Raw genomic sequence first — 21190 nt, 5'->3', positions numbered from 1 at the left:
GGAGCATTGGGCCCAATGGTCAAGAAAGAATTCTTGGGACATTTTATAGTGCAAAAAGGTGATTTTATTAAAGCACAGGGACAGAACCTGTACACACTCCTCAAAGTGTGAGGAGTGACTGATTATGTAAGGTTTTCTATCCTAAGGAGGGGAAGGTGACATTAGGGCTCCAGCACACTGAGTCTATAGGTTTCTGCAGTTCTGACTATTCTCAAGATTGTGCTTCTGTTGTAAATCATTAAGACCTAACAAGCTGATAGAGCTTCATGTCCTTCATGACTGTGATCTATATCAGTTGACCAGTGGCTTTTTCCTTTCTTTGTTCTTGGGCAGTCATGAGTGTCTGAGAAATGTCACACACACCCCACTCCCACCTGGAGGGGACAGTATGTGGAGTGTCAGTTTGCCCTTTGCCCTCAATCTCATCCCTTCCTTTCTGCTAGATGGAATATTGCTTGATTCACGAGTCCTTGAATAAAGTCAATCAGATCTTTTCATTTACTCAAATGAATTTTGCTTTTTAACCCCTCCCTTCCATATAATTAACAAAGGCTTCCTCTGTCACCAGTGCTCCACAGAGCAACCTCAAACCTGAACACACAGAGTGGGAGCCTGATGACCTGGCCATGTTCATTCTGCACAGGAGAAGCTGGACTCAAATCACCAGGCCCAAGTACCAGTAACATGAGTAACACACTGTTTTCCCAAGATAAAACCAAACTCCCTAATGAAAGGAGGCCCCTTTAGGATGCACTCCTTGTTTTCTGGTACAAAAAAAACAGGGGATGACCTCAGGGCCACTTGGGACTCCAGCTCTTTCTCACCAAAGAGCATGAGGACAGAAGAGGAGATCCTATCTGAAATGCATTGATCCTTCTCTGCTTTTGTCCCAAGAAATCCCTGTGGGGTGATCCTTACAATGAACATTTGGATCTAAAAGCAAACTGCCATTTCAAAAGTTACCAGCACATTCTGCATTTGTAGAGGAGACAGGAATTAACCTAGAGGTGCAACTGCCCCCTTTGTTCCAGGGAAACCCTGGGTGGCTCTTTTAGTTATGCAAATATGAGGCTGAGGTGGTGAATGCCCACCCACTGCCCTGGGGGAGACTCAATACAGCAACTGATTCTGAATGCAGAATGTGAGCTGGGTTTAGAGACAGAGTACTCTTCAGTTAGAGAAGTGTGTGTGTGTGTGTGTGTGTGTGTGTGTGTGTGTGTGTGTGGTTCTAAAAGCCTGCCAGCATCCCACCCAGCTGGACTCAGTGAGGCCCCATGATGTATTCCTATTTATGACGGAATGAGATACAGACAAAGAAGCAGAAACTCTGCAAGTATGTGACTGCTTCCTTGAGGTCCTGGACTTTTACTAACAGAATACAAGGCCCCTCCCCCACCTCCTCATCAATCTGGAGAGGAGCCTGGGCCAGGGGTTAGTATTTGGAGAGGTGAGTCCAAGGGAAGAACTGCCCTTCTCTAGGAGAAGGGTCAGTTTGCTCTGGATTGACATGTGCAGAGATGTCTGAGACAGGATGAATGAACTCTGCCTTGCAGTAGGGAGGTCAAGGTCTCAGCCAGAGAGAGACTTTAGACCTGGAAGTTAGACCTAGTGAAAAACAACAGAAGAGACTGGATTTCAACCCCTGCTTGGCCAGCGCCTGTGCAGTGAAAAACCTGCCCACCAGGACAGGACTGCCTTGATGGTGAGGAGATGGGGACATGGAGTTAAGAAGCCCCTTTAGAATCAAACCATAATAGCTTTTGAAAGCCAGGTCTCAGTCTTGTGTCTTCTCTAAATTTTTTGTGGAAAAGGAAAGAGAGAAAGCCCAGACAGAGCAATTCTCATGTTCACCTCCACAAAACCATTTATCTCCATTGTGTAATTTTCCCTGGCGACTGAATCTGACCCCAACTAATTAGCACTTTTGCAGTAAGCCAACTAGTTCTTGGAAAGAACAAATAAATTGTATGCATGCTCACGTGTGTGTGTGTGTGTGTGTGTGTGTGTGTGTGTGTGACCCTCCTCATAGCAGGACAGGGAGGGGTAGATGCGGAAGGGGGCAGGGAGGGGAGAGGAGGAGCCTGGTGGGGTGATAGCAGGCACAGCACAGAGAAGCATGGAGTTGTCCAATCCTCATTCAGAGGCAGTGAAAATCCAAGAAGGAAAATGAAACAAAGAACAGATTTCCCAGTTGGGCATGCAAGCACAAGAGTCCCACAATGATTAATGATGCGAACAGACCACAGAGACTTCTCAGGTTTCTGTGCAAATGAAAAGAAAAATTTGAAAATGTGGCTGAAACCCAAACCCCAAATGTCAGTGTAATCTGAGGAGACTCTGCTCAGAGCAGGGAGAAAATCAGTCTCTGGGGGGCATAACGTGGCCATCCTGAGAGTTGCTGCTTGAGCTCAGACTGAACTAAGGGGTTTGTGGAATAGGATTCCCCACCGTGGGTGGGGCTCAGGGCAGCAACAGCAGAGAAGGTTCTGGAACATTTACTGAGCACTGGCAACACAGTGCCTCCCCGACCAGGGAACACAGGGAAACCTCAGGAAACCTGAACTTGGGGCATCTAAGGATAGAATTTCAGGAGACCCCTGAATGTGGGAACAGGGGAACAAAAACATTTTATCTTTTTTTTCACCAAGCTCTAAGTGAAATCAGCACTTCCTTTCATCATGAATATGAGCAACAAACTAGAGTAAGGTTAGCAGTACCGTGACTGCCACCTGAAGTCACTGGTATTTTCCTCTCACGCAGCAGGTGCCACAGACATCTCAAAATATCCTTCACCTACCTCATCATTACTTTGAAACTATGGTAATCATTAGACCCGTGCTAATCTTCTATACAACATGTTAATTGAGAAACACAGATGCTGCTGGAACTCAAACTTGCCTTTTAAATGTTTTGATAACTGTATTTCAATATAACTGGCTTCCTTTATAACCCTATGGATTTTATCTGATGCATTTAAAACCATTATTTGAGAAGGGAACCATAAGCTTCACCACACTGCTAAAGGTAGTTACAACTGCACAGAGTGGTTACAAGGCCAGGCTAACTCTTGCATATTGCTTTGTCTAATCCTCATGACATGTTTTGAACAAGATGTGAGCAAGCTCAGGCTGCCCACCTGTGGTGGGGCAGAGTCACAGAGTTGGCTCACTCCAGTGCCGAGGCCAGTCCACCAGTACCCACGGCATCTTCCGGAGTGCACTGCTCCATTGCTGCTTCCTCCTCTCCCCTCCTGTGGGATCACCCACCCTCCCACTTTGCCAAGGCCAGCTCTGCTTCCCTCCAGAACTCCCATGGACCAGAGCTGGGGAGTATTTGAGATGAGTAAGGGGCTTAAATGGTCTGTGAATCTTGCTAAGGACTCAACCTGTGAGTTAAAAGACTTTTGGAACTAGGAGATTTTTAACAATGCCCAATAAGGGGGAAAGGCTGGTCCACACAAGCACTGAACTCTGGTCTGTTTTCTGTCAGCCTCCACCACTAGACTGCTTGCTCCAAGGTTACTAGGGCTGTGTCTGTGGTGTTTGCCATTGTTCTTCAGGTGGCTAGTAGGCAGCGGCATACAGGAGGAGCTGTGACACTGTGGCTGAGTAAACGAATGAATGAATGACTGATGAACTCATTTCATCCGTGGGTAATGTGTATTTTTTAAATGGCACCACAATCTCTTTCAAAACACATCTTTTTCTTCCAATGTGTTTTTGGTTCTTTTACATCAAGAAAGTGGGGGCTGTGTTTCCATTGCCTTGGATCTGGAAATGTCTGTGACTACAGGGAAGTGACACAAGGCAATTTCCAAAGCTAGGTCATAAAACGCAATACCACTTCCACCTGGTCCCAGACAGAACCCACTACCATGCTGTGAGGAAGCCCAGACAAGCCACATGAGAGGCCACATGCACATGGTGCATCCACAGCCCTAGCCGAGGCCCAAGCCCACAGCAGTATCACCTGCCGAGCATGTGAGCAACCGGCATTCAGTGACTTCGGCCTCCATCATTAAGCCTCCTGGGCCAGCCCCCAGACATCATGGAACAGAGACAGGCCATCCCCACCGTGTGCTGCCTGAACTCCTGACCCACAGAGTCATGGGCATGACTAAAGGGGGTCGTATGCCGCTAAGTTTGGGGGACTACTTATGCAGCATGAATAACTAGCAGAGGTTCCAAGGTGAGTGAGCCAGGGGCCCAGGCCTGGAAGGACTACACCTGAGAAGGAATGTAGGGGGACCGGAGTGGGGCATTGAGGGTGGCACGCTGGGGTTCCTGCCTGGGAGACACCTGGATAGTTGTCTGGAGACCATGGCTGGGTGAACGAGAGAGGCAGTTCTGGGGAAGGGAGGAGAAGGTGGTAGGAGGGCAGCAGGGGCTAGACCAGGACCCTCCAGGGCAGGGGCAGTGCCAGGAACCTGAGCCTGGAGAGCCCTGCGGCCACAGATCTAGTGCTCCAGAGTAAGACAGGAAGCTCTGCTCACGGGCCCAGGGGCACATGGCACTGCCAGGTATGAGGGCTGCTCAGAACCAAAGAAGCCCCAGAAGAGACCACTGGGGATGGAGGGCAGAGAAGTGTGCAGCCTCCACCTTCCCCAGGCAGGCAGCTCTTTCCCTCCACGGACACATCTGTATAGCAGCCTGAGTGCCTTGGCTCCCAGGACCCAGAGGGAGCCGAGGCAGGGGCCTCTTAGGCACCAAGACATTCAAGAGGGCACTTGGGAGCTGACAAACCCAAGCCTGTCCTGGCTGGGTTGCCCTGGCCATCTCTGAGCCTCAGCAGCTTATCAGTAAAGGGTGATGTCACCATCTTGCCAAGATCAGAAAAGACTTTTGTGCCAAGTCACCCTTGCAGGGCCTGACTGGCGCTCAGTGCTTGCTTATTTCCTTCTCTTCCTGAGAACCAAAGAAGTCAGGGTAGGGAAGAGGAAAACAGCAGCCCAGGAGATCCTGCCATAGGGGCAGGAATGTGCCAGGACCTCAGGGTCAGTGTAGCCCCTTGGGGCAGGCCACCCAGCTGGAAGGAGTTTATTTAGCAGAGCTGAGGGTCCACTGAAGAGAGTACGTGGTGTGGTGGTGCGGGCTATCCCTCTATCTCCACAGAGAGCAGCTGAGTGTGTGGTCAGCCAGGCTGTGTGTTCCTAATGAGCAGCATATTTCCACAGGCTGGATCCTTGATCCTCCTGCCTGGGGAGGTGCTGCCACGTCCCCCTCCCCACTCCCTCCTCACACATTCCTGAGCCCTCAGCACAACTTCTGGGAAGGACTATGGATGCGGCACTCTCTCCATGAGCTATCCCACATGGCCACCTTCTCGAACTCCATCATCCTGCCTAGCATCCCTTTGCCATGTACCCTTTGCCATCTGCAAAGTGCCATCCCATTACTTCATGTCTCATGACCCCATGACTCTGGCGTGTTCACTTTGACTTAATCGTTTTAACACCCAGGCTGCATACTGTGTTGGCAAACCTGAGAGTCTCTGCAGTTGAGAATGAGTCAGAGCTATGGTCCCCAGCACAGCAGAGCTCATGGGCCTGCACAAGCCAACTAGAAGAAGAAGGGAGAGAAAAGTCACGGAGAGCAAAAGGGCCAGATGCTACAATAGGCAGGTGACTGAGCAGCAGCAGGGAAGCTGCTCTGTGTAGTCTCCCCAGTGGCAGCCTCCGCTGCTCTCGAGCCAGTAGCAAGGAAACATCTCAGCTCACATGCAGCTCACCCACCAGGACCGACAGAACCGGCAGGAGACTGATGTTGCCACAGCTCCTGGGAACAGCTAAGAGGCAGTGGGGATTAATACTGCAGACACTGACTCTCTTCCCAAGCATCCTGATGCTGGCACGACAGCCATCACCTCACTTCAAGGTTCCTTGGGAGAAGGGAGAACCTGGTCCTTCTCACAGAGTTGGATTCAGATTCCTTTAAGAACATTTTTCCTTCCAAGAAAAACATACAACAGGAAGCTAGCTGTTCCTAGGAGGAGGGACAGTGTCTTCCACCAGGAAGGAGACCCCTACCCACTCTGCCAAGTGTGCTGAACCCCTTCACAGCACTGTTAACTCATGCCAGCAAAAGCCTGGACCCACACGCACATGCAGAGGTCTCTGGGAAAGGTGACATTTTCACTAATGAAGTATTGTCCCCACTGCCCCTTGATTTGCTTCACAGCCCTGCTTTGTTTTCAATGTGCATTAGTTTTCTACTGCTACTAGTATTGGGGGGTCCCCAGGACCTCTCTCAGTTGATAAGTCACTACAAGGACTCACAAAACTCAAAAAAGCTGTTGATGCCCACATTTAGGGGGTGTTGCCATGATAGGATATGCGTCAAAATCAACACAGGGTAAAGGCAACAAGGTGGCTCCAGGAGAGACTGGGCATGTGTCCAGTGTCCACTCCCAGTGGGGTCACGTGGACAGTACTTAATTCTTCCAGTGAGGACATGTGACTATGTGTGTGCAGTGTGGCCATCCAGGGTGTCTTCTGGGGCCACTCACACAGGCATGGCGAGCCCATGTGAATGACCTTAGTGACTCAGTCTCTAGCCCTGCAGCAGCCAAACTGTGCACAGCGTGGCCCAGGGCCTAGGCAAAGAAAAATGAGCCCTCATCATTATGGGCTGAATTGCATCCCCCCCTAAATGTTTTATGTTGAAACCTTGATCCCCAGCACCTTGGAATATGACTCTATTCGGGGATGGGGACTTTAAGGGTGTGATTAAGTTAGATGAGGCTGTTAGGGTGGCCCTTATCCAACGTGACCAGTGTCCTTATAAGAAAATCGGGACACACAGAGACACCAGGGGAAGTGTAAGTACCAAAGAAAGACTGTGTGAGGGCACAGCAAGACAGTGTCCATAGGCAGGCCAGGGAGAGAGGCCTCAGGAGAAACCACACCTGCCAACACCTTCATCTTGCACTTCCAGCCTCCAGAATGTGAGATAACTTTCTGTGGTTGAAGCCACCCAGCCTGTGACTCTTTGTTATGGCAGCCCGATCAGACTGAGACAGCCCCAAATCACATTGTTAGTGTATACAGTCTGGCCTGGCCAATGCCTCAGATATAAAAAGATATACAAAGACCCTCTTATCAGGCAGGCTATTCCAAGGGCTCAGAAGTTAGGCCCCAGGAGCTGAGAAGGGACAGTGTTGCAGGACTTTGGAAAGTATAGGGTTTGGACAACAGAGGCCTGCAGAGCTAATCCTTTACTGTACACAGCTGGAACCAATCACCACCACTTCAGTGGCCCAAGACAACACAAATTCATTACCTTCTAGTTCTGAAGGTCCGAAGTCCACTGCACAGGCATCAAGGTGTCAGCAAGGAGGGTTTCTTACGTTCCAGGGGATCTCAGTGTTCTTGTGGTTGTAGGACTGAGGTCCCCACTTTCTTGCTGGCTGCAAACTACTAGAGGCTGCGTGCAGCCCTTGGCTCATGGCCCTCTTCCTGTAACTTCAATCCAACAAGGGCAATCCCACTCCTAATGTTGCATTAAAGGACTTAGACTTGACCCATATGGATAATCCAGGATAACCTCCCCATCTTGAGATCCTTAACCAAATCACATCTGCAAAGTCCCTTTGCCATGTGATAACATATTTCCAGATCCTTGGAACTAGGGGCAGGGTGTTTGCTGCGGGTGGGGCACGGCTGCCACATCAGCTCAGGTCTCCCTGCTGCTTGTCTATGGAAGACAGGCTCCACTGAAGATCTAAAGCCCTCCTCAATATTCCTGGGAAACTCTAGGTGGTTTTCAGACTCCTGCCCCCAGTAGCTCTGGCAGCCTCCTCCCACTGAACTCTTTTCTCTGGTTTCTAAGTCATGTTGCTGTCCATAATCATCATGTGGCAGTGACTGAAACACAGGGATGTCAGGAAGATCCCTGTGACTACACACAAACCTCTTGCCATGGCATGGTCCACATTCCTGGACTGAAACATCTGGTTGGGCCATGCCATGCTGACACTCCTTTCCCTCCTGTCACCTCTGCCTCCTTTCCTTCCAGTCAGAAGACAAATAAAAACAATCTTCCCATTTGCTTTTGCAAATCAACTCCACTCTGCCCATTTCCCACCTATACCCATAGGGCTTCCTTTGCATGGCTCAGGACCTATGCCCCCTTCTTCCTCCCAGCTCTGCCTCTGGCATGGGGCCAAGGGAAAGTATAATCAGGGTGTTAGGTCCCAATAGCTCCCGCAATTAGAAATTGATCCACTGATTTCAATTAGGATCATTTCCATTATAAGGAATCACCAGAGTCAGTTGTAGCAGGTGCCACACACCTCACTGCTGACGGAGGTAGGGAATGAGCACTCAGTGGTATATTTGGGTTGAGTGCTGTCTGGGCCAAGAACAGCAAGTGCAAAGGCCCTGAGGGGACATGCTCCTGGCTAGTTTGAGGAACAGGGTGATGAGTAAGGTCAGGGGAGAGAAGGGCAGGGGTGTGCTCAGAGGCCCTGAACAGGATGGGGCACATGAAGCTCTGGGAAGAGCTCCAGAGACATGCTTCAGAGTCATTAGCACGTACTTATTTCTGGAATGAGACCCTGAAGAGAGTGAGTTAAGATGGAGGAGAGAAGAGAACTGGGATGAAGTCCCAGGGCCTCCAACATTTGTGGGTCAGGAAGATGAAGAGAGGCCAGGACAGCAGACAGCAGAGGGTGGCCATGGAGGTGGGCAGACAGCCCAGAAGACAGTGACCTGGGAGTGGCCAGCTGTGTTGCATGCTGCTGGGAATGAAGGCAGTCGGCACCCCACGACAGCCATCATGTCTCCAACATGTCCCCAAATAATGGCCAACATCATCTAAAGGGGTTCCTGACCATGGCCTTGCAGCTCCCCAAACCCTGAGCTTCCAGGCAGCCTGTGTGCCTTGCTGTCAAACATGAGTGGTCCCAGGACTACCACCCAAGAAGAAAGCCTGGAAGAGCATGGCCAGCACAAAGAGGAAGGGCAATCTGAAACAAAGCACCTATCACTCAGTAAGCAGATCTCCACAAATAACTGTAGGAAGAGACATCCAATTAGTGTTCTGGGACAACAGGATGTGATAAGGAAGGCATCCACAGAATAGACTGTCATAAAAATAAAAAGCCAGGGAACAAGAAAATACTCTTGAATACTAGACACACGTTGCCAAAGTGAACAATTTAATAGAAAGATAAAAACAAAAATATTCCCCAGACTGTAGAAGGAAACATTAGCAAAATAACGATAAACCATATAAGAGATCAATCTAGAAGCTCTAACAACTTACCAGTAAAAGTTCCAAAAAAGCAGAACAAACAAAATGAAGGGGAAAAGGTAGTCTAAAAATTAAGAGGGAAATTTGCTGAAGTCAAAGGAAGATATGAGTCTTTCAGACAAAAGAACACATCACCTATAAACATTCAACTGTCCTAGTAATGTCAAACATCAGAAAAAGGACTTCCAGAAGACAGAGGAGAGTTCCTGCAAGGCTCTGAGCAGAAATGTTTTGTACAGGCATACAATTGTTTACCTAGCCAAATTATCGGAAAAATGTGAGACCAAAATAAATATCTTTTTAGAAATGCAATGACTGAAAACTTGAGGTCTATATAAAACCCCAATAAACCTGTGTTTGTAGGAAGTTATTCCTAATAGAGTCCAGTAAAGTAATAGTGAAAACCAAAATATATGAAGACAAAGGACCAAAAAGGTGGAGGTGACCCAGGAGGACCACTGAGCTTCAGGAGGGGACAGGCTCCCAGGACTGCAGGGGCAAGAGGAGAAAGGCTCTAGAGAGGAGGTCTCAGAGCAGATGAGGGGTCTTTAGAGAGCCTTGGGGTAAAACAAAGACACATAAGAAGTAAAAAATGACAGCAACAATAACAATAAAAACACAACTTGAAGCTTCAAGGGAAAACCCTTAGAAGAAAGGCAGGATGCAAATTTAAGATAAACCAAAGCCCAGAGTGATCTGAACAGTCCGGGGTGAGGCAGGGTCTCCACGTGACCTCAATGTTGTAGAGGGTCCAGACTGGCCACAGAGCTAGAGGACACCCTCCCACATGTCAGAGGCATAGTCAAAGTGGGTATTTGTTCTCAGTGTAGAACTCACTTCTGGACCAAAAGCACAGAGCTTCAGCCCTGGGTCCAGGATGGAACTTAACACACTATGGGTCTTGACAGTATGAGTGAAGGTTAACACACCATGGGTCTTGACAGTATGAGTGAAGGTGGAGCTGACCAAGGCTGGGGGCTCCCCAGGGTGGGGAGGAAGTCTGTGGCCCAGCTCCCCTGAGCACAGCATGGGGGCCCTGCTTATAGGCAGAGGCAACACCACCACAGCTCCCAGCTGCATAGGGCCCGGACAGAGGAAGTGAGGACAGTGATGGGACGCCCAGCGATCCAGGTCTCAGAGCTGCGAGCATCCCGCCCCCTTAACAAGTGAGGCTCAGAGCTGCTCAGCAAAGAGGCCCTGGGTAGCTGGGCCACCACACATGGGACCCGAAAACGGGTGGCTCCACACAGCCCTGAGGGCAAGCATGTCCTTTCTCCCCGTGGCCCTGGAGACTCTGGCAGGCCCCAGGCGTGACTCACATTGCCACCACCTTAACCACCATGGCAGCCCACCTGGACTGCCCAGGAATGCACATACCTACGCCATCATACATTCCTGTCCTCTTCATCCACCTCCTCCCAGACCTGCCCCTCTGTCAGCCCACCTCCGACAAAGCCTGCCATCCGCTGTGGCTTCCACTGTCCTCTCCCACTCCTCATCCCCCAGCAACTGAGTCTTTAGCCTTCAAATGCCATAAACCTGGATCCAGCCACTTCCCTGCCTGCCCTGCTGCCATCCTGGTTCAAGCCCACCCTCCTCTCCTGCCTCCTAATGCATTGCTGTGCTTCTCCCCACCCCTGGCCCTGATAGTCTCCCTACAGCACAGCACCAGAGGGGTCTTGCCAAAGTGCAGGTCAGGCAGGGCCCTCTTCTCTCCAAGCCCCAGTGCCACTGTCTCACTCACAGTGATGGCAAAACCCCCACAGTTGCCAGTAAGGCTCCATCTGGCCCATCCTATTCGGGCCTCCAAGCACATCCCCTACCCTCTCCCCGCTGTTCTCACCCTCTACCCTACTCTCCCTCCCACCTCATTCCACTCTGGATTCCTTGCTGCTCCTCAAACTAGCCGGGAGCATGTCCCCTCAGGGCCTTTGTACTTACTATTCTTGGCCTAGACAGCACTCAACCCAAATATATCACTGGGGGCTCATTCCCTACCTCCTTCAGCAGTGAGGTGTGTGGCACCTGCTACAGCTGACCCTGGTGATTCTTTGTGACGGAAACGATCCTTTGTGACAGAAATCAGTGGATCCGTTTCCAGGGCAAAATATGGACATAGCCGCTCCTGACACCTTAAGGGGTCCATACCCACCAGGAAAGCCTGATCCCAGCTTATCTGAGGACCCACTGCCCACCATTCCTTCCAAGAGCTGTGGGGCATGTGCTTTTGGAGGGCCCAGCCGGCTCTCCAGAAGCATTACCACACTCCCAGAGGGCAGCAGGAATGTGAGAAGCACAGAGCCCTGGGTGGGGAGGGTGCTCTGCCTAACCTCCCTGAGCAGCTCTGCTCCAGTCAGGCTGGTCACAGCGGGCAGCGAGTGCCAGTGGGACTGGGACTCTGCGCCTCACCAAGATGTCCCCCAATGCCACTGCAACCGCCTTGGCTTTACCAGGACCTCCACACCACACTGGCAGCAAAGACATCTCAGCTAGAAATATCCACAGCCAGCATGGGGAGGAAAAGACTCAAAAATGCAGGCTTCAGCGGTCTCTTCCACCCACTCCTCCCCCACCACTGCCTTTCCCACCCCCCATTCTGTCTGCCTTTGGAGTGTCCTCATTTTCTCCCAGCCCCTCCCTCCCTTGTGTTTCTCACCCTCTCCTCCTCCTGCTTAATTTCTTAAAATAGAAGAATTTTGAGAAACAAATTACAGACTAATGGCAGTGTCAGTTCCCAAGAGCTCAGGAAAATGTAGAATTTAATTTTAAGTCTGGGAGAGCATATTTACAGAGTGCGGTTTTTCCCTTCAGGTCCAACGTCATTAAGAAGCTTACAATGCCCAAGGAGCCACGCGGTGCAGGTGCTGATACCACCCAGCTTTGAAAAGTGCCATTTCTTCTTCCTCAGTGGGCAGCCACAGCCCACCTCCCCAGTCGCTGAGGTCAACTCCAGGAGGGGTCACGTGGCACAGTTCCCAGACAGCAGGAGGTTGAGGGTGCGGGAAGGCAGCCCCACGATTTGAGGTAGGAATCCCAAGCCAGAATTTTCTTTTCCATCTTGCTGATGTTGGATCTCATGTTTTGGGAGCTTTTCTTCAAGGCATCTGACATTCGTTCATTCATTCACTCGCTCACTCATTTGATGTTTACCAAGACTTGCAGCGTTTTATGCACTGAGCAAAGTCCCAGGCCTCAACAGTTTATATTCTCCTGGGGTGACAGAAGCAAAACAAACAACCAAATAAACCTATGCCAGCTGCTCCAAAGTGTTAGGAAGAAAAACAAAGCAAGTAAAACTGGGGGTGGGGCCAGTTAGAAGAGGTGAGTCAGGGAGGATGGGTCCACCTTGTAAACTGAGCAGAGACTTGAAAGAAGTGTGGAAAGTCTGGGGATGGGTGTCTGGCAGAGGCAACAGCATTTGGGAAGACCCTGGGCAGAAACATGCTTGGAACTCTCAGGAAACTACAAGTGGCCAGTGGGGAAAAAGCAGGCATGAGCCAGGGCTGGGGCTTGCAAAAGGGATGAGAGCCACTGGAGGATGGTCGCACAGAGGAACCAGGTCTGATTTCATGTCTGGTGTGGAGGAGGAAAAGGACGGAGTACAACCCAAAGCTCGCCCCAGACCACTGCCTCAAGGCATTGGCCTCTTCACTTCTCTGGCTCCCAAAGTGCCCCTGTCTACACAGTTGAGAAGGAGGATTTTGACAGTAATAACGGTTGAGTAATGACCCTCAAAGATGTCCCTGTCTTTATCTCCTCTACGTCCAGATGTGATAAAAATTAAGAATCTTGAGATGGGAGGGGCGCCTGGGTGGCTCAGTTGGTTGGGCATCCGACTTTGGCTCAGGTCATGATCTCATGGTTTGTGAGTTCGAGCCCCACTTTGGGCTCTGTGCTGACAGCTCAGAGCCTGGGGCTGCTTCAGATTCCCTCTCTCTCTGACCCTCCCCTGCTCGTGCTCTCTCTCTCTCTCTCTCTCTCTCTCAAAAATAAATAAACATTTAAAAAATTTTGAAAAGGAATCTTGTGATGGAAGATTATTTAGATAACAGATTAGCCTAATGTAAGCACAGGAAGAATCAGAGAGGAGACTTGATGACAGAGGCAGAGGTTGGAGGACAAGTAATGAGGATGGGAGAAGAGCCACAAGCTTAGGAGCATGGTGGCCTCTGGATCCTGGGAAATGTAAGGGAAGGGACTCTCCCCTGGAGGATCCACGAGAAGCCCAGCCCTAGTAACACCTTAGTACCCAGTGAAGCTGACGTCAGGCACCTGGCCTGCAGGACTATACACTATTTGGTCTGCGTTGTTTCCAGCTGTTCCAAGTGTGTGGGTATTTGTTATGGTAGACACAAGAAGCTCATATAGCTGTCTTGGGTTGGCTCCCCTAGAAGCAGAGCCTGGGGTTTGCATGTGCAAGGATGTCGAGAAGTGTTGTATGAGCCTTCCCAGAAGCTCTGTGAGGGGCACAGGACAGCTTCCACCTGTAAAAGGGCCAGCATGGGCTGACCTCAGGTAAAGTCATTCTCACTCTGATGGAGGGGGTTGAGGCTCCAGGCACAGACTGCTTGGAGAAGTGGGACTCCCCTGGGGCAGGCAGCCCTTATGTGCCACTCCTGGGGCAAAGGTGTGGAACTCCAAGTTCCAAAGAGGGGGACTGGGGGACACCAGCTCTTGGCACAGTCATACAAGCACCAATGTTCACATGGTGACCCTGGATCAATTTTAGCAGGGCAATGAATGCTCCAAAGACAGCCGATGAAGTAAGGACTGTTATTATTCACATTTCAGAGCAAGAAACTGAGGCACAGAGGCACAAAGCTGCCTAAGTGCCTTGCATGTCCCACGAGGCCACCGGGATCAAACTTTTCCCGAGCACAAGTGTGTGGGCATTCCCGTTCTCCACTAATGGGGAGCCTGCAGTCCTTATCCCAAAAGAGTGGTTCTTGAAAGAGTAAGAAGGAAGTTGTCAGGCTATAATAGGAGTTATCTCTGAGTGGGATAATTACAGATGATTTCTGTTTTTCCTTTATACCCAAATTTCCAATCAGAAATTAGGAATGCAGGGGCACCCGGGTGGCTCAGTCAATTGAGCATCCAACTCTTGATTTCTGTTCGGGTCATCATGCCAGGGCTGTGGGATGGAGCCCGTGTCGAGCTCCATGGTAAGCATACAGCCTGATTAACATTCTCTCTATTTCCCTCTGCCCCTCTCCCTTGCTCACTCTCTTTCTCAAGAAAAAGAGAGAGAGGGAAGGAGGGGGGAAGGGAAGGAAGGAAGGAAGGAAGGAAGGAAGGAAGGAAGGAAGGAAGAAGTTAGGAATACAGACCAAAACAAGGCATATTTTTCAGGGCCCCATAACTGAACAGAGCTGAGGTAGGAGGAGTGGGAAGTCTCCCTTTAGAGAATCCTCCTGGCACCTGTCCTCTGGGACCCCAGCCCTCACTGGGCTTGTGGGGCAGTATGCCCTAGCAGGACCCACCCCTGGCCTCAGGCAACAGGCCTAGCTGGGCTCCAGGACCCCCTCTCGAGTTGGGGCCTTGAAGCTGGGCCAGCCTCTCTTTGGTGTCTGACCACAAGAGGAAGATCTCAGGGCTGCCCTCATGTGTCCCTTCAAAGGGGCCAGATGGAAAAGCCAGTGTGCAAGAAGAGAAGGGGAGAAAGAAGACAGCATGGTACTGTCCTCTCATTGAACCTGACATGCAGCCATAATCCTGTCCTTGGGCATTATGATACCCTCAAAACTCATTCCTGTTTGCTTTTACTCGGCCTGGTTTCCTGTTGCCTCCAGCCCAAGCCATCCCCCATCCAGGACAGAAAGGAGGTTTGTGTTGCCCACCACCATGTGCTGAGCACTGAGCTGGTCAGTGAACATGTCCATGATGCCCTTCTCAGATGTCAGGTGTCTCAGGTTCCCCAGGGGCTGAGGGGGTTGGGGTGGGGGGTCGGGCTGTGACCTCTTCTAGGCCAGGACACTGAGGCTTAGAGAAGTGCCCACATACACCCCAGCTGGCAGTTCCTTCCTATTCCCTCCTATTGACCTGCTCTGTGGACCACCCCACATCCCCCAGAATCCCCAGTCAGCAGCCCTCCTAAAAGGCCACCTTGGAAATCCTCATGCTAGGCTTCACTCACAGGTTGACATGGAGCAGCCAGGTTTTCCTGAATCTTGGCAGAACTCCACCACTCAGGATCTCTGGTGCCATTGAGGGTTTGGTAGCCCAGGGAGCCTGGGATGTGCAGGCCAGCTGCTCTGTGCACCAGATGTGGACAAGAGGACAGGGGGTGGGGTGTGAGTCAGGCCAATATAATGGGTGTGAGGCCTGTGTGACTACACAAGCTGTGTGTTCAGAAAGACCCCGGTGTTAATACTCTGATGTCACCATCACACTTTTCCATTGTGTCCTGGACCCCAGAGATTTTGCAGCTGGCCTTGGGTGAGACGCTTGGACCTGGAGGACAGTCTGCTTCAGCCCCTCTGAGGCTCAGCTGGGTGAAGAACTCAGGCAGTTGATGTGTTGGGGCTGCTACTCTCACTGTTGTTTTCCTCTCTCGCAAAAATGGACGCATAGAGTCTGTTGGCTAAAGCCTGCCTTTAACCTCCCAGCCCTAAAGTTCACTGACAGGTGTGCTTCCTAAACTGCTCTGCGCTCAGTCCCAGGAGGAAGAGTGGCTCCATGGAGAGGTCCAGGGTAGGCCCTGCTCTGAACCCTCCTCCATGGGGAGGCTCCTCCATGGGGAGGCTGACAGGTTGCTCAACATCTCACCTGGGAAGGTGTAGGGGATTGTAGCACTGCTTCTGGCCAGTAACTGACACATAGCCTGCAAATCCTACAGTCTCCCCTCCAGTTAAGTAATAAGCAAAATATGCCTGGGATTCTCTCCTTCCAACACTCGTGTCTTGTTCCACTGGGGTGAGCTCCTTGGGAGAAATCCACCCAGCGCACTGCTGGATGGCTCGCTGGGCAACACAGTAGGAGACAGTCAGCCGGCAGCTGCACACACACAGGGCACTTCTGTCTGTGTCTGAACAGTGCACCCTTTCCCATCCCCGAATCCCATCTCACTCTCTGGAGGCCAGAGGCAGACCTGGAGAATAGGTGGACATGGAGTGACCCGCCCCAGGGGACACTCAGCCCACATGAGACCGAAGGGTCCTCAGTGCATGTGGACAGGACCCTCATGCTCCTGTCTGGTCTTGCCTGAAGCCCTTCTCCACACCTGCGTCAGCCCCTTTCTTCATTTCAGATTCTATTCCACTTCTTCACCAGCTGCTAAAGACAGACTCCTGGTTTTTCTAGCCGTTTTCCTCTTTCCCACCCACCCACCACTGTTCTGATTCTGGCCCCAGGAGCCTCATACACCGTCACATTCCACAGCCCTCCACTGCTGACAGACCCAGTCCTCACACATATCTGCCCTTGGCCCCAGACCTAAGCCTGGCACCCAAGACAAGGTCCAGTCTTTAAGACAGTGCATGGGCCCCCTAGTCTGTCCTGCCTGCCTCTGGCTTCCCCACCCCACTGTCCCAGGCAGCACCACCTCCTACATCTGCCGCTGCACTCCAGCTCCTTCCCCCGTGGTTCTCCCTGACCTGAGGACTCCTGCCCTGCAGCTGGGTCTGATGCCCTCAGGGCTCCCGCTGTGGGTGCTGGTGTGCCCTGCACTGCCCACCAGGTAGTCACTGCCTGCACTCGTCTCCCATCAGAGTATGACCAGGCACTTTCTGGGGACCTGTCTTCTACCTCGGCATGCTTTCACCTGGCAAAGTACAGTTGCATGTCCATAGCTGAAGCTCAAAACCTGGCCCCAAACCAGGCAGTGAGCAGAGTGCCTGCACCATGGAGGCAGAGGGTCTGCAGGTCAGGCTTGCTTGAGCCCCAGCATTCCCTTGCACACTCACAGGCACGCACCACACATGCATATTCAGAAACATTCACCTATACTCACACCACAGAACTTCTAAAACTGCAGCCAGGACTGCCAAAGCGCATAGCGAGGAGCCCTGTGGAAAGGGGAGCAAGTGGAATTAGAACATCCATGCCTTCATCAAAGCACCTTCTAGGACCTCTCACCCACAGCCTGGCTCCCTAAGATGTGCATACCACCCACTCTTTCACAGCTCCCCTTTTAAATCCACCTGCCTGGATAAATTCTTAAATTTTAAATCCTCATTTTCCACACTTTTACAGCCTAGGGTAGAAGAATTGCTTTATGCAAGGTCAGCCCTGGGGTGGGCACTGGAGAAGTCACCTTACTTCCTGAGGCTTGGTTTCTCGGCTCCTGAGGAGCTTGGTAGCTTGGGAACTTCAGAACACTCTGAGCCCAGACAGGTGTTGGGTGCATCCTTCCAGCTGCCGGGAGTGCAGCGTAGTGGGCAGAGTGTGCCTTTGGATCTGGAGAGCAGAACCCCTTCCCCTGTACGAGTCCTCTCTAAGTTCTCTGCATGGCTGGGCCTTCTTGCCCTCTACTATGTTGGTCAACACAGTCCCAAGCCAGCCCTGAATGCAAGGGGAGGGATCACCCAACTCCTTCCTGGGGGACTAGGCTGCAGGGAGTTGCAGCATCTCAGCTTTCACATTCACAGGCACAGTGCCCCCAGGGGAGTGAGCTTCAAAGAATACCTATTGAATGAATGAGCACACCACAAATGAGCATGCTTCTCAGTCACATTCCAGACAGCAGACATTGCCTCCATTCCAGATGGATAGGAAGATGCCTGTGGCATGCTGAGCCTAACAACTTCTCTCTGAGTCTTGAAGCCCAGCACCTGGCCCCTCAGAGCCATGAAGAATGTGACCAGAACACACTCTTCTGTCCACTGCAGACACAGCTACCATTTTATCCCACGTGTCTCTCAAGGCAAGGGCACTCAGTCTACCCCACATACATGATGGCCCATGTCTCAAGAGCTGTCTCAGAGCCTCACAGGGCTATGGGATTGATGGTGCTCACCAAGATGGATAGTCATGGCTAAGAAGAGAGAAGCTGTCACTGCCAGTTGAGCCTCTGCTTGGTCCTGTGACAGTGTGGAGCTTCCCACAGGGATGTGCATGGGGTAGAAGGGTCTGGCTATGGCGAACACAGCTGACACAGACAGCAGAGGCTTGCACATGTCTTACTGGCCCTGGAATGCTCACCGCCTTTTGAGTGTTTCCTGGCTTGTTGGTGGGTTCTCTGGTCATCTTCAGCTATGTCCCCAGCTCCAATCTTTATCTGTGTGTGTGTATGTGTGTGTGTGTGTGTATGTGTGTGTGTATGTGTGTGCGTGCACATCAACACAAGCATGCATGCACATGTACTGTACATCTGTCTGTGCTAGGGTAATGACTTGATCCCAGGCACCCCCATGGGCACAGGGCACATTCTCTGTTTGATTCAGAGCACCCAGACCTCATGCAGCTGAGGGATGGCCACCCACTGAAGCACTCTCCAGGTGCTTCCTACCTTGACACACAGATACTCTAATCACTACTTTGAAGACAAGGAGACTGAAGCACACAGACTCAGTGGCTGTCAAAGTTGTGGAGAGGGTACAGCTTTAACCTGCATATATCCAGTCACAGACAACCCACTTTCCACAGCATGGAGCAACCCTCAAGATACCCTGCAGGCCCCTCTTTCCCCCAAATACTTCTTAATCCTCCATTGCTTCCTTTTGTTCTCCTTTTTTAAACAAAAATAATAAAAGAAAAAGAAAATTGAAAGAGTACATTTACAAAATATTAACAAAAGGTTCATCTTCAGATGGTAAAGCTCTGACTTAGATTTTGAAAATAAATTTAGACCGTTTAATGAGGTGGATAAGAAAAAAGTCTCCCTTTTCTGCCTGTTTTCTCCTTTGCCAATAGCACAGTAGATAATTCCTTTATGTCTGAGGTGACTCTACAGTGCATGAAATAAATTATGCAGTGGGCTGGAATAATTGCAAGGCCCTTCCCTCCTTCCTTCCACCATTAAAATGCATTCTATAGGGTGTACTTTATTAAAATAATTAAAATGTATTCAAATTCCTTAGCCGTTTGCTCTCAAAATGTCAAAGACCAATTCTCAGATTCAAGCCATTTCTGCGAACCAACCCAAGCCTGGATATGGCTGCAAAGCACCCACCTCGACACCTGAGCAGAAGCCACCAGGCCTTTGGCTTCTCCCACCACCCCTGCAGTTGCTGACCAAGTTCCTTTCTCTCCACCTTTGTCCTTGGAAAGTGATACAGCAGCCACTGGTCAGTGACTCACTGGGCAGCAGGAGAGGGGGTCTCCAGGCCCCCTCCAGTGTGTCCCTCATGCAGGTGAACCACCTTCTTGTCCACCCCACAGCACGGAGACATCGTTCTTGGTGCTTGTCTCAAGAACCACAATGCCCCGTGCTTCCCAGCACATTGCCTAGCATACAGCAGGATCCCCAAAATGTCTTTAGACTTTGTTTCTGCTTAACAGGGCTCAACCTGATTCATTCCAATCCTGGACCAGGCCATAGTATGGCCACTGTTCACCAAGTAAGACATATGCAGTAAGAAGTCCCATGTAATAAGACCTGCTTCACACCAGCAATGTGCAAACATCACTGTATTTATTGCTCATAGCAACACTCAATTCAGAAGACGTTGGGTGCTGTGCTGTCAGGCAGAACCATTCTGCCACTTATTGACTCTGGTCAACTTGAGCCTAACTTATTATGCCTCAGTTTCTTCAACTGTTTAAGGAAACATATAAGACAATAGTCTACAATGATACTTTTGTTTTGAAAAATAGATCATATTATGTGTCGGTCACACAATAAGTGGTCAATAGGATGAAAATGACAATAATGATGATATTGATTAATGAACATCACAATGATGGTGGGGTCATGATGAGGATGGTGATAATGATCATGGTGACAATGATGGTGATAATAGTGATTGTTATGGTGATGACAGTGATGATGGTGATAATTATGGTGATGATGATGGCCATGGTTATGATGGTGATGGTAGTGATGATGGTGATGATGATGGTAATGACCATGATGATGATGATGATGGTGATGATGATGGTGGTGATGGTGATAATGGTAATGGTAATAATAATGATGATGATAGTTGTAGATTATATTATTTATACTTCACAGAGTCCAGAGACATTAAGACATTTTCTCAAGTTCTCAGAGATGGTAAAAACATGAAGGTCTAGCTTATTTCATAGTCAATGCCTTTCCAAACACCCTATTGCCTTTTTCCAATGTTCATTTCAATTCTTAACTGACTTCTCATATCTATTATTCTTTCAGCAGCTTGACACAAGTCCTCCCCCTGTCCATCACAATTTCATTCACTCTTCGTTTTTTCAAGCATCTTTGCATCTGACCTTCCTCACACAGCCCCTGAATAATGAACTGCTGCCAGGCAGAGCATTGGAGTGTGAATAGCCGGACCTCCTCACGTCCTGAACATCTGGTCCCTCCACACTCAGAGGACTTGAAATATGCAGAGGCTGGGCGCTACAAATTGGAATTCAGAGGCCCACCCTCCCTTTCCTTTCAATTTCCTTTTTGAAAATTTAGTTCTCCAACATCAATTTCTGTTTGTAATAAATATTTAAGCACTTTGCCTGCCAAGCTTGCAGCATGGGAACGCTTCAAGCTGGCAGCCTGAGAGCCTCTGGCTGCCCCACTTGCCCTCCCAGGAAAACTCCCTCAGGAGGTCTCAGCTAGGGTGCTTCTGGTGTCCTCCATTCCCATAGCCCCTGCAAAGAACTCCTCCCTTTGGCTTGTCTTCCATATCAAGTCAAGGGCCACATCCCATCTGACTGAAATTGTGGCCACAGACTCCTTGGCTTCTGTGCCTCCAGCCGCCCTGCCCCTACCCTCATCCACACTTCTCCACTATGTGAAATCCAAATCTGATCTGTCACTGCCTGGCCTGAAATCCCACAATGGCCCCCCTGCAACATAAAGT

The sequence above is a fragment of the Panthera onca genome, chromosome C1 (genome assembly GCF_046562875.1).
Source record: "Panthera onca isolate mPanOnc1 chromosome C1, mPanOnc1 haplotype 2, whole genome shotgun sequence".
NCBI lineage: Eukaryota > Metazoa > Chordata > Mammalia > Carnivora > Felidae > Panthera > Panthera onca.
The sequence above is the reverse complement of the archived record's forward strand: the minus strand, read 5'-3'. Positions refer to the sequence as shown.